At 35.7% G+C, this 14,929-nt stretch overlaps 1 long non-coding RNA gene across 2 annotated transcripts in view; it reads right to left on the bottom strand.

Moving 5' to 3' along the window:
• The window catches only part of LOC110361876 (uncharacterized), a 28,047-nt gene extending 14,947 nt beyond the window's left edge, over positions 1 to 13,100 (bottom strand). For both annotated transcript variants that reach the window (XR_010469156.1, XR_010469157.1), the window contains exon 1: positions 12,988 to 13,100. This is a non-coding gene — a long non-coding RNA (uncharacterized LOC110361876). The remainder of the gene's footprint in view (positions 1 to 12,987) is intronic.
• Positions 13,101 to 14,929: the final 1,829 nt, after the last annotated feature.

Here is a 14,929-nt window from a genome sequence, read left to right as displayed (position 1 = left end):
AAATTAATTTAAATTTCTAACAACGTTATCTAGATAGTGCTTCAGTTATTTAGTAAATATATAAAGGGTTAAAATAATCAGATTAACCATTTAAATGAGTGAGGAAGGCACATTTTGCACAAAGAAAACATTGTAGTCAATGGATCCGTTAATACATTAAACTCTCTATCACTATTTATGTATTAAAGCTTCTTCATGAGCACATCAAAAATAATGGAATTTAATGAGGAAGCTGGAGTCAACACAATGAAAATGGAAAAAAATATTGTCTGTGTTTGTTTTCTGACAAAATTGGTATTCACTTATGCTTATTTAATTGGTGCCATTGACACAAAGCCTTCCAACAGCTCTCCTTTATTTTGTTCCCCTATCAGCCTTAGACGTGTAGTGAGGAAGATTGTTTAACCTACAGATAGAGACAGAGTTTCACTGAAGCCAGAGACAATTCTCTGACTACAGCATTTCACAGCTTCATATCTCCCTTTGTCAAGGTTTGATTGCAGGGTGACAATAAAACCATGGCAGTTGTATTTTTAAGCCCCTCTCCTGTCACCGCTTCCCCCAACAGCCCCTTCCTCTCCCCCCTTCCCACTCAGGACAGGCGATCAGGAGGGAAAGAAGGACAGATTGAAGAGAGTTGGAAAAATTAAAAATGTTTTACTAATGCTACCAATAAAAATAGAGAAAATAATGCAAAATATACAAAACCAATCTTCAAAGTCCCAACAACTGCAGGGCCGGCACCTGAAGTCCTGGACTGGACTCTACAGCCAACTGGAGCTGGATTCAGTCTGTCACTAGGTCTCAGTTTGCAGGGACGACTAGCAAGGTCCTCTCCTACTGTCGGCCATATGGAAAAGGAATGAGATCCTCGTGATCTCCCACTTTTATATGAAGTACGTGAATGGGATGGAATACTTCAGTTTATCAGTTTTTGGTCACCTGTTTCTTGTTGACCATCTCGCGAGATGTACATCCATCTTTATCAATGACCTCACATTCCATTGCTGTGTCTACTAAAACATGTACCTGGCTTTTCAGAAAAATGCAGCTAATATGAAGGCTTTAGCTGACAGGCAAATTCACTAAAAGAGAAACTTGTTTTTAACAAAACCAGGACACCCTTCTATATATTTCAACTTCTTTTCTCTTTGTGTGTTTTGGGCCTACAGCAGAAAATGCTGAGTGAACTAAGCCTTTGGGTATGTCACACAGCATCAAAAAGTTTTCTAAGAAGTACTGCAGAAAAAGTCTAGCTGTGCCATTCTCTCATCCTATCATCGCTTAGCAGTGAAAATCCCTACTGAACACCACTTTCCTGGTATTTTCCACAATAAAGATGAAAAATGCAAAGCTGGTTTCCTGTGTTGGTCTGTACAAAAGAACAGGATATGCCTTACCTTAGCTGTATCCATTTTCTGACTGTTAATTTCTATCCTCTCATGCCCTTGAGCTCCTAGCATTCATTTAATTAATTCAGCAAATAACTCTTTACTATTATGACTGTGTATTCCATATATATAATAAAATTAATTTAAATTTCTAACAAAGTTATCTAGATAGTACTTCAGTTATTTAGTAAATATATAAAGGGTTAAAATAATCAGATTAACCATTTAAATGAATGAGGAAGGCACATTTTGCACAAAGAAAACATTGTAGTCAATGGATCCGTTAATACACTAAACTCTCCATCACTATTTATGTATTAAAGCTTCTTCATGAGCACATCAAAAATAATGGAATTTAATGAGGAAGTTAGAGTCAACACAATGATTTTGCATTAATATGCTATTTGCCAGGGCCATAAACTGATATGAGATTTACATATGCGAGCCTCCCCATTCTAACATGGAACAACAATTTGATATAGTTGTTGAGAGCTAGAAAGACAACATACTGCTACTGCTAGAAGCAAAGTTTAACTAGCTGAACACAGTAGCCCCAAAGCCACATTTGTGCTTAACAATTTTAAACTATTTGCCACTATCAGAGAACTAAAGCACAGAAATACAAGAGAGATTCTGAAAGCAGATAAATGAGTACAGAGAGGTTGTGGAAGCTTGGGAAAAACCTTCTAGCTAAATAACACCACTAAATTATGTCAAGTCTCTGGGACCAGGAATGTAGAAATCAATGTCAGAATTCACCTGCAATTTATTCAGGAGCAGAGGACCAAAACAAGTGCAGAAGAGTTTGAAGACAGCTTGCAGGGAATAAGAAAACTTTCAAAACGTGAACTGAAAAAAAGCATGAAGAACCCAGTTACACGACAGCACCTGCCCTGGAGAGTGTTCAGTTTGCCTGGAGAAAAAGAACACATGTTCTGAGCTGACCCATTGCTCTGGGAATCCTAGACCAAGCCACGTGCTTAGATATTCACTCCACATCATTTTCTGAAATGCGTAAAATGGCAGAACCTTTCAGTCCTTCAAGGAAGCCCTGCTGCAAGAGTACAGCTTATACAAACTACTTCTCTACCCCAGAAGCATCAAGCACAGTGTTTCAACAAGCAGTGAAGTCACATGTGCCCATCCAGTCTCTTCTTCAGTCTTCTCAGACAGTCACGTTGTGCCTGGTCCCCATAATATTTCAAAACAATACATACAGGGTGTTCAAAAAGATCGACCCAATTTGAAATAATGCTGCTTTGAAATTGGGTCCATCTTTTTGAAACACCTTGTAGTATTTCTAGAAGTTTGCTGATATCAAAGACCTACTGGCATGCTCTTCTGATTTGCAGGCATGGGGAAACAACAGCAGTGGATGGTGATCAGACGCCCCAGCAGCTTTACAAAGAATTGCTGAGTAAACAACAAGAAATGGCAAAGATAAAATACAAAGTGAAACAGGAGTATGTTTACTCAGATATAAGTAGCTGTTGTCTCACTTCACTGGTGATGAATCTGTACCAATGGATTAGAGAATCAGAGCTTAAAACAGAGCTGACCAGGAGAAAAATAGGAGATATATACATGTATATGTATACGTACAATATGTATATTTTGCATTTACTAGAAGGCAAATAGGATGGAAAAGCTAGAAAATACACTAATACACTATTCCAGGTCTTTTTGTGGAAAGCTGTAACTGTATTTTGATACGTTTATAATTTTATAAGAAGGGCTTTGCTTTTTAAAACTAGTAGCTTCAAACAGCCAAAAAGAAATGACAACAGAACAAGAATACGAGGAAATGGTTGTTTTTCCTTTGGTCATAGGCAGTCTGTCAAAGAGGCAGTTTTGACTTGCACATCAGGACCTAAGCACAGGATAAAATTGTACCAGATGAAATAACCACAGGATATTAAAAAAAAAAAAGTCTGAAGTTTAGAGTCAGACTGCCTACAATTGAGAAAATAAATTCAGTATTTCTGTTTAGCACAATTACAATAATGAACTCTCTCTCATCTCGTGTTTATGTAGAAGTTTTCTCTTGCTGATACAATGAAACACTTATTTCCCTATAGCCTAATGCCTGATATGTAGGTCAATCCTTAGTCCTAGTTTCCTGACCACCATTAGTGTTCCTTAACAACTTGAATTTTGGGAGAATATCAACATTAATATTTTTTTTCCCCCATTCCTGTTGAATTTATTAATTATATGTTTATCTCATATGGTATTTATATTGAACTATTTTTCATTTATTTGTAGTACGTCATGTTTAACAGTTCAGTAAAACCATTTTAAAATCATGTTTGGAGTAATTTGTTTTTCCTGAAAACTGAACTTTGACCTGCCTTGGCTTACAGCTCCTGCTAATGGGATTGATGTATGACTTAGCCAGAAAAAGTGGGAGCCTAAAGTCACTAGTAGTATTTTATTTATAAAATATGCATTAGGCATACAAATGTTCTTGGGTAACTGGAAGAAATCTGATGGCTTATCTGACCTTAGACAAGAAGTCAGAACAGGTGAATCACTGATCTTAAGCCTCATGCAGCTATGTAACAGTGTTTCTTCATTGTAATATAATGAAGGCTCAAGTATTTCTTCTCAGGAGAAAAATCCTATTTATCTTTCTCATTCAAACAATCAACATACCTGCCCAGTTTAATAAAAACAGCAATATTGCCTCTGCAGTGCAACTGGTAAAACCTACATGAAAAAGAATTGAGGTTAATAGTGTGATTAGAATCTCAATCAGTTTTATCAGGCACTACTGTGACATACTAACATGTACTTTTCTTCTAAATACATTGCTACTTCCTTTGTTGTAATAAATGTCAAATGAAATTATAACTATTAGCTTACATCAAAGCATACAGACACATGGTATATGCCCTGAGGAGCTTACATGTGAGACAAGAAAATGTGTAAGAAAAGAATAGCAAAGACTGAGAAAATGGCTAATCGGAGTGAGAACAAGGAACAAAATCTTGTCTACCTGCCCAGAGTGATGACTGCTAATTGGTATTGCTTGTTGATTCCTTGATTTTAAGAAAATAATTTATTACCTGTGCAATACATTACAGACTGAGACACACATAGTGAGGTATAGTCATATATATATATATATGTAAACATATATCTTCTTTGGCTGTCATGAGATTTTCCTATGCAACTTTCCTGTTTTAAGCAGAAAAGCGAGTACAACATTCTCACATCTAGAGAGATAAAAGAAACAAAACCCACAGTCAACAGTAGCTAGAAAATCAGCTAATAATTTTTAACCTACTGAACAGAACAGTAAAACACTGTATCAGACCTTTATCCTTCACATACATGACATATACTACACATGATGCTTTTTACTGCAAAGTATCCTCCCAGCAGGGCAAGTGCAAAAATGGATTTATTATTTATCATATCATATCATATCATATCATATCATAAATCCTTTATCAATTGTGATCGTATGTGTATAGCATAAGAATTTTCTTTGCACTGTTGCCAAGAGTAAAATAAATAATTCATAAAAGAGGTAATTGCTCAATAATTGTCTGGTCATAGCCAAAACGTAATTGATCTGCAGATTTACATTCTTTATTCTTACAAGAATAACGGCCTAGGAATGACAAAGGGTGATGCAAGTGATTCCTTGCTTGTTAGATAATGTAATTGTGAAACAGCCAATTAAACTTAGAGTTTAAAATCAATATTTTGATATACCTTTAAGATAAAGCTTTCTTTGGATAGTAACACAAATTAAGGTAAACATTTACAGGCATATTTACAGTTAGTGAGTCAGTGCTGTGACTACTATAGTGTAATTAATGAGATATGTAACACTGCCAGAATATCAGATTGATGTCACTTACATACGTTCTTCTCATTTTCACTATTGTGTCAATAATTCACTTTAATATAAATGAGATTAGAGCTAACAAAATATTGAAATTTAATTATATATACTTAATTTGCTGGGTTATCCTATTGCAACTCCCATTTTGCTATAATGTCATGACAAATCAGTTTAAAAAAATAATAAAACCTCCCAGAAACCATATACTTCTCATTTTGTCCATTTTAATGAACCCTTGTATTCACAATTCAGAAAGTTTTACGACAACAAGGAAGTTTACTCAGAGATAAACTCTGAAAATCTAGAATGGTAAATAAAAAAATAATTATTTAATTGGAATAGCTCTACAGTTCTCTGTGGTGACCCCCCTAAGCATTGGTGGTATTTATCTCCCCATGAAGGAATTGAACTGAGCTATTTTTCAGGCTGGCATTTGCAAAGTCCTTGGTCAGAGCTGAGTCCTCTTAAGAATAAAGACTGTATTTTCTGGTGTGAAATAAACAAAAAAAATAATAAGTAATAATAAGTAATAATAAGTAATAATAAATAATAATAAATAATAATAAAGAATAATAAATAATAATAAATAATAATAAATAATAATAAATAATAAAGAAATCTGGAAAAAGTGGGATTTGTAATAATACTCGTTTATAAGAAAAACCAAAAGGAGAAAACAAAGAACCTAAAAATGACATGAAATAGGAAGCTTCTTTACTTGTTGAAAGTATGTATGAATTATACTTTCTGCTATTAAGAAATTTTGCACAATATCTCAAGTTATTTATTATAACTTAGAATTCTGTAAATAAGAATAAAGGTCTTTTCGCACAATGACATATTTCCTCCGTTTACTAAACAGTGAACTTGCTTCCACTCATGTTTTGTATGGTATCATTAAATATAAGCAGGATTTGGCCAGTTTCTTATCCAAATGGCTTCAACTGGTGTTTCAAATTAATGTAACCATCGGGTTTAAATCTCTATTGGTGTACCAATATTTCTAGTGACAGGGCAAGGCTATCCCACGTTCCATATGTAAGCAAAACTAACAGTGACGCCATGAAGGCTTTTTCTTTATGTTGATAATAGTGGTAGGAAGACACCAAGTGCCAGACCAAAACCAGGGCTAAATCCACATATTGACTTTTTTGCTTCATTGCAGTAGCACTGGAGAAGAAATTGAAGAAATTTTGCACTCTGTGGAAGCATTACCTGAAATTTTCTATATGTTTCTCTAGATGGACATGACAGGAACCTAAAATTCTACCTAGTTCTATGTCATTTCATAATAAAACCATAAATTTTTCTAGAAGAAATCATTGTAGTGATTGAGACAGCACCAAGTGTAAGTGTGCAGATGCTAATGCTGAAAAAGACTCAAAGCTGAATTATACCAATGAGCCCTACAGAGTGTTGCAGTTACACTTTGAGTAAACCTAAATTGATTGATGCTACTAGCCTCTTTTCTGACTATTTGCCTGCAGGAAAAGGTTTACTTAGAGAGTTTCACTAAGCAATATTATTAATGATTTTAAAAGTTATATGCAATTGCTTCTACATTATAGGCAGTATATCACATCCATCAAAAAACTACTGAAATCATGTTAAAGTGAAGGCTTTATTGACTAACTCCTTGAAGAGCTGAAAGTTGGATTTCCTAAAATTCAGGGTCCTGACTTTACTCTTCATCTGTCTCACATCCCTCAGGACTGTGAACTCCGTGAGCACATGATCATTGCAGCCCAGGCTGCCTCCAGTCTTGACATCATTTGACATCAATTGCATTGGTGGCCATCAGGTCCAGTATTGCATTCCCACTGTCTATTAGCTGGCTTAAGAAGTTATCCTCAATGTACTTCAAAAGTCTCCTGATTTCCCACGGCTCACTGTGTTACTTTTCCAGCAGAAGTTGGAGTGGTTGAAGTATTCCAGCAGGACTAGAACCTGCGAGTGTGATGCGTCCTGTAGCTGGAGCGAGGAGGCTTCATCAATATTCTCCCCCTGATTGGGCAGGCTGTAGTAGACAGCAACCACAAGGTTTCCCTTACTTCAGTCTCTAATTCTTATCCATAAGCTTTCAGCCTGCTCATGGGTATTCTGCAGAAACAGCTCTTCACACTCTACCTATCTCTTGCTGTAGAGGGCAACCCCTCCACCCTTCCTTCCTTGCCTGTGCCTTCTGAACAGCCTGTAGCCATAGATAGCTACATGCCAGTCATGGGATCTGTCCCATCAAGTTTCAGTAATGGCCACTAATGGTTGGTGGTTTTCTAGAAGCACAGTGGCTTCCAGCTCCTCCTATTTGTTGCCAATGCTGCGTGCATTGGTGTATGCTGGGTATCTTGAGTATATGCTTGTTTTTCATAGGCCAAAGGAGTTTAAAAAATGACAAAAAATGACCAACCAAACAAACAAAAACCTAAACAACAAACTAACCTATAAACAAACAAACAAACAAACAAAAATTAAAGTCAGAAGATACATTACAGTTAGTTCAATTTTTCACCAGTCCAGTGGGACAATTCTGCTGAACACTACAAGTTACACAATTTTGGCATAAAACAACATCCTTTCACTGCTAAGTCACGTGTCCCATTAGAATTATGCAGAAATGTGTCATTCAAAGGCAAATGAGCTCAGATTGAAGTTTCTTTTTTGTTTTGGAAATCTGGAGAAGAATTGAAGTATTTTTCTTCAGTATCTTTCTGAAGTATCTTTCCTTCAGAGCAATTTCCCAACCTGCCTCTGCTTCCCAGGGATCCACCTCACATGGACTCAAACATTCAATTGCATTTCTTTGACAAAACTCTCCACTTTCACCCAAATCCCAAGAATACAGACAATAGGTTATCACTAACATAGGTTACATTCAAAGCACCTGTCCATTAGTCTGGGTCACAGGGTAGATCCTTCTGTAATATTTAGGATTATCTTTTGCTAACGAAGTTCTGGAACTTGTTCTAAAATGTTCAATACAATCACTTAGACACTGTGTCCAGTTTTGAACTCCTGAGTACAGAGAAAGGATTCATAAACCAAAGTGAGCTCAGCAGAGGGCTAATGAGGTGGCCAGGGCTGGAGCATTTACCCTGTGAGGAGAGGCTAGAGAACCAGGGCTGGTTCAGCCTGGACAGGGGTATCTCCAGAGGCACGGAACTGCAGCCCCTAGTGCCTGCAAGAGGCTGTTGGGGAGTTCGAGCTGATCTCTTCTCAGTGGGGCACAGCAGGATAGTGAGGGACTTGAGAGGCTTGGACTGGCCATAAGAAAACCTTCTCCTTAGATTAAATTAATAAAAAAACATGACTGCAATATCAGTCTGTACTTACCTTTCTTTTGAAATATTTTTGTGATTTTTTAATGAATATTTAAAACAATTTTCAGAAAAGTCTCTAGATCCAGGCTTATGAAAGATCATTGATCATCAGACACTACAAATGTAAGTAGTGTTTTAAAAGATTCCCATGCAAATTTTTATCACAAATTACAGCATAGCTTTTCTATGTCACAGTCTAGGGTATATGTGATGACAGAATTACTACTTGTAGGATAATAAAACATAGTAAAAAGAGAACAGAATAGAACTGAACAATTTCAGTTGGAATGGACCTACAATGATCATCTAGTCCAACTGCCTAAACAGTTCAGGGCTGATCAAGTTCAAGTATGTTATTAAGGTCAGTGTCCAAATGCCTCTTAAACACTGTTTGCACCAAAAAAAGATGTTAGTTGACAAAGATACTGTCTAAATGGCTGATGATGTTTTTAGTTTTCTGTCTGTATTGTATACATCAGGGAATCTGAAACTAGAAAAATAACTCCCATGGCAACTTGTGCTTGGGAAGTGAGCAACAAACTGACCTGTTATGGAACATTTTAAGGAAAGTTAATGGAAAACTAAGGCAGAGAAAAGAATGGTGGGTATTTTCTGTGGAATGCATTGGTATCAAAAATGCAAAATAACTTCACAGTTTTGTCCTGCAAACCCAATAGACCTTGCTACCCCAAGATTGACTTTTTGGAAAGAGATGACTACAAGATTGTTAAAAAATGCTGAATAGTCTCTGCCATGACAAATACAAGCTTTTGGCTTTTCTATTAAATAGTGTTATCACCGATTCTAACAGGTTGTGCACATACCACAGAAATCTCTCATAATAAAAGATAGTGTTCACTGCATGTGGCTGCTGTAGATCCAATCACAAGCCCATTTACAAATGTCTTCTCTGAGCAGCTGTTAAATTAGGTCAGCAGAGCACTTATGACTGGCTACATCAGTCATATAGAACTTCAGCTGCTTCTCCTCACAATCAGATTTACTTGACTTCTTCACATAGATGCAGCATTTATTAAATAAGAGATTTGGTGTAAACATGGCTTAAAATAGCTAGCTATAATTAACATCAGCTTGTCATTAAAACCACAGTTACTCATTACTCTTAAGAGTAATTCTTTTAATACACTTAATCAAGATTAAGCACATTAAAAAGCTGTCAGAATTTTCCCTCACTTCTATGTGGTAGTGGACACTGCTAGCTGACAAGATCTTTTCCTTTCCAAACCACTGAAGTAGAGAGCAAAAATCTGTGGGTTTGATGACTGTGACTGAAACAACCAAAATTATAAATACTGACATTATCTGACCATGTTTACAAATGACTGCAATGGTCCTTTTTAGCACTGAGAGGCCACCATGTGTTGCAGTCACTGTTTGTGAGTCTGTCTCCTGATTAGTCAGTGCTCTCTGTAATAGCCCTGATAGCACTGAACATATGTTGTGGGAAAATGCTGTCAAGCAAAAACTAAGCTAATGTCATCTGTCTTTGTCACCTTTAATACATATAATTACCTTTTCAGCTTTTTTTATAGGATAGTGGTAGATTTGAATCACAATACTTCTTTGAGCATTTTCATACCTGAATAAAATAATCTCTTTAATTTAAAATAGCATTAATGGAATCATTAGGAAATGACCATTCTTCTTGCTCAATTTAAATTCAAGGCATAGACCTGCACAGATAATCATTAGCCATACCTCATTAAACAAGGTACACTGAGCAAGAAAGCAAAATGTAGTTTGCTACACATACCAATATCACAGTGTATGTATGTATCCAAGCACAGAGACTCGGTTGAAATTTCCTGTATCATGTCAGAAGAAACTCGGTATTTGCATCTGAATGCTGTTTTATTTCTCTTTTAGTTGCAAATCTCAGAGCCTTTAATGATGTAGTCCTTGCTTAGATTCTTATAACCCACAGATCATATGCAGAAGCAGCAAGAATGGAAAGTTATAAAAGAATGTTATATTACAAGTTTTTTGTTCTTTTTGGACAGCTGTAGAATCTCAGATATAATGTATATTTTATATAGACAAATGACTTTTTCCAAGGCAAGTAGCATTTTTTACACAAACAAGGTTTTCTAGCAGTGCCTCTGCTAAAACATCTTCATAAATAATGTGACATTTGATTTTATTACAAGAAAAAAGGACAATTATATAGTAATACATTGGATATGCAAGTTCAGTCATGGGTAGCCGCTACTGTCATGATATACTGAATTATCCAATAGGCTCCACATTTTTCTAAATTAATTACAACCATTTAGCAATAACAATGAGTGTAGTAGCTTACAATGTACTTTGTCCATGCTGCCTGCATGGGAGTCTTCCTGTTTCAGATGGCTGTTATGCAATTCATTTCTGAACACACGGCTTATACTTTGCTACCCTCTTATTCAAGTCATGTTTACAATTCATGAGAGACTGAGCTAACACCAACAGACCCGCACTCAGCACTGATTTTGTACTGTAGCTCAAGCCAAATGTCAATAATGAGTGTATGAAGAAAAAATCTAACATCCTCTGTTTCTCTAGGGCTGCTAAATTCTATATGCAACTGAATGTACAGCAGATGTTAAATGTGATTAGAGCACTTGCTCAGTGCTGATGTTTGTCAGTAATGAGAATCTTATGAAAAGTTAAGATACAAAGCAAGTACAGGGAATTACTAATCTGAAAACCTCTCTCCCCTGTCCCCAGCACCAGAGGAATCACACTTGATAGAGTTCCTGCCTTGTTTCACACTGCAAGAATGAGGTGCTTGAGTAGAAATCTATCAGTTACTTACGTTTTTTAAAATTATTTTTAAAACAACCAAAACAGGCTTCTTTAATTAATAAAACTTACATTGAAAAATCAGGTTGCTACCTAACTTAAGATTTTGCATAAAACATTCTAAGTATGCTGTCAAACAAACAAACAAAAATGTATATTTTGATCGCCAAATCTTTATTAGAATTCAAATAGAACTACTCAAACAGAAATACAATCATCACCTATATTTTGATACTGAAAAGGTCAGAACTTGGTGAAAGCCTTATGCAGCCATCACCAGACATAGGTCTGTCGAAGCTGCTGTGCCCTAAACCTAAGTTGTGCCAGCATATGGATGTGATTTTTGGGTGTGCAGCTGTCGCATCCAGAGCATAGATGTGCCCTTACAATCCATGCTGTATATTGGAGATGATTCTTATGTGCAATGGTTAAGCATAAAGTGTTGTTCAGCGCTCTCAGAATACCCAGGCACACATAGTTAAAGAAAATGCTTTACATGAATAATGACTGAGGGAAAACTGAATCTGTGTTCACAAATCCTACTCTAGATTTTGTCCTGAAATATATTCACGCACATTTGTGCTTGCGTCTGACAGCTTTCAAAAAAACACATGTTCTCCAGCCACCTACCCAATTATACAAAACAAGCTGTACAGTTTGGTGGGGTTTTTTTCAGATGAAGGTAATTAGTTAGGAATTATGCACAGGCATACTTATGTTGTTCTGATTTATCTCTTCCACTCTGATAAAACCAAAATACTTTATGCAGGAAAAGCAATAAACATAATTTTAAAAAATCTATAGGAAAAACAAGCAGGAAAATCAGAAATTGTACAACATCATTAAGAGTAGTCCTTAGACATTTTATATTTTCAGCCATTTTTTTATATGCAGGTGAAATAAGTAACTAAGACCCACAGCAAGAAATCACAAGAGTGGTGTAAATTAATTTAAGCAACCTTACACAGTACAGGCTCACACAAAGAGATGTTTGGTACATATATTTGGAAAAAAAAAAAAAAAGAAAGACAGAATTTGGCTGTTAAAGGGATTTATTCTTCTGGTAACTTTAATGGAATATGTCAGTCTAATCCCAGATAAATATACTAAAAGGCTTCTCAGACCTTACTGGTGTGTCTAATACATAAATATTAACATTTAAAAGTATGTTTTATATATATATTTATCCATGCATCTCAAAGATTTAGTGTAAGTTGAATGCCTAAGCTTAATGAATACTTCTGCTTGCCAAGATCATTTCATAGATCACCCATACCTAAGAATTCATCCTGAGATTATTACATGCATAAATCCTCCGTTAACCTTTGTGTAGAAAATTAGATTCCTATTAAAAGAAACACACTTAGGATAAAAATGCAATTGTTCTACCTAGCTTATTTTAGAAAAACATTGAAACAACATAAAGTTATATATGAAGCTAGGTTCTTCTCTATAGTATTTTGAAGCTACATGTCACTTTAGACTCCAGTATCAACACGTCTTGTCACTATCACAGGGCTAGAGTGATCCCCTGATCATGTACAGATGAGATTAGACTTTTCACAATTGCCCTACTCAACTTGTTCATGTACAAAGTAATCCAAAGAAGTGATTTACTTACAAATATGTGGGCCTGTCTTCAAATCAAATTTTGTGCTTCTGATGAAATAAATCCCTACAAATGTCTTGAAATGCTCAGAGACAGCCAGCTATTCATGCCAGTTTTCTCCATGGTGATGTCTAACAATGGATGACATTTGGAAGAAGAACACAGATTCATTTGTGGTCCCAAGAAAAAAATAACTTGTAGAAGCACAATTTTAAAGATAAATCATATCTTTTTTGTAAAGTGTATGTTATGTATGCCTCATTAGCCAATTTAATTATACCTTGTTAATTTTATAGATGAACATATTATTCATTGTCTTGTTCTGTCACAAATTGTGCCTTAAGGAAGTAAAATAGTCATTCTAATACCTTTGCATACTGAGACCACTGTTTTACTTCACAAATCCAATAGCTTCCCTCTTCCTCACTGAAGGGAGCTATTCAGTTTTAACACCACGGGAGGAAGAAAATTCTAATACCTGGTTCTCACTGTCCTTGAGATCGCAGCTCTCTTAACAAGCATTTATTTTTCAGCAGAATAAGCTTTCTCTTAGATTAAAGGTAACTGTCCAGGGTTTTAAACACAAATTGTTTAAGTAATTCTTCCAGCATGTCATTTCATGAATGGTCATGCAATCTTCAGAAACCTTAGTTACATACTTTATCTCAAATCATTGACTGTTTCGTTAATAAATATTTTCTAGGAAAATCCTCTCTATTCCCAGCAACTTTTTTTTTTTTTTTTTACAATTATGTTTTCTAAATAAATAGAAAGTGTCTCAGTAAATGAGCTTTTTTTTTTTACTCTAATATCTCATGAAGGCATTGAAAAGGATGTTTACTGAGTGAAGAGTGTCTGTGTTTATGGGGAAAGACACTAGGATTTAGTAGCTACATGCGAAGCTCAGACATAGAAAGAAGGACATTTTCAGCTTGGTGGTGGGAAAGGAGAAAGAGAGAAAAAAAGGGATACCTTTGCTTTTCCAAATTACATGCAAGATCTACCTTTCTTCTGTCCCCACCCCAATGACTCTCTGTATTTTGACTTTAAGAACACCTTTGGATTTTTACACATCATACACTTCCTCAATGAAGAATATGATGTGTATCAGCCCCAAGAACTGATTTTCAGACTGGAAGGATGCGACACCCTGGTTCAACCAAACAATGAGATTCCTGGCACTTTCTCTCAGGCCCCAAACCCATCAACCACAATCTACAGCCCAAGAATGGCTCATAAAAAGGAGGAAAGCACTTGCTTTCCTTAAACCACCTTCTCCTATTTTTTCCTTCCATCCTCATTTATCAAGCATATATGAGATGATCTTCATTCACCTTCACTGCATTCCTTCTCACCAGGAATTGCATTCAAGTTGTCAACTCATTGCAGCATCAAAAAGAAAGGCAAGATTTTCTTTTCTATTAGGCTGGACAGTCAGAGTAGAATGTAAATAAGAGGACAAAAGGCAATTTAATACTTGTGACACATAGTATATGTAGTTTTGACTCAAAATTGCATGTTTCACACCTCAGTGTCAAAAACTCTACTTTTTATTTTTCCCTTTGTGTTTTTTACAAAATTTTTAAAAGTTCCACAGATCTATTAAGATTATGAAATGTGAAAATTGAAAATTACCCTAAGTCAAACTTAAGATATTTAAAAAAGAGTTTAAAATAAATGTCCAACAAGTAGAAAATACAAGATGTGCTCATACTCATATGCGTGTTTTCAAACAACTGTCAATAGTTGTATACGGGGAGTAAGGATTTTTCACCAGCACTCAGTGGAAAGTTTACACACAGCTGACAATTCAATAAACATGTGCTTTTGCTTTGTGCTCCACTTATATTTAACAACTCAAACAGCCTCCTTCCTGCACTAACCTTTTAAAATGGGCAAGAAGACAGAATAACTCCTCTCATGTAAAACACCCTTATTCCTTTGATTTCAAACT

Source organism: Columba livia, chromosome Z, assembly GCF_036013475.1.
Source record: "Columba livia isolate bColLiv1 breed racing homer chromosome Z, bColLiv1.pat.W.v2, whole genome shotgun sequence".
NCBI lineage: Eukaryota > Metazoa > Chordata > Aves > Columbiformes > Columbidae > Columba > Columba livia.
Note: the sequence above shows the minus strand (reverse complement) of the source record. Positions and strands in the feature narration are given on the sequence as shown.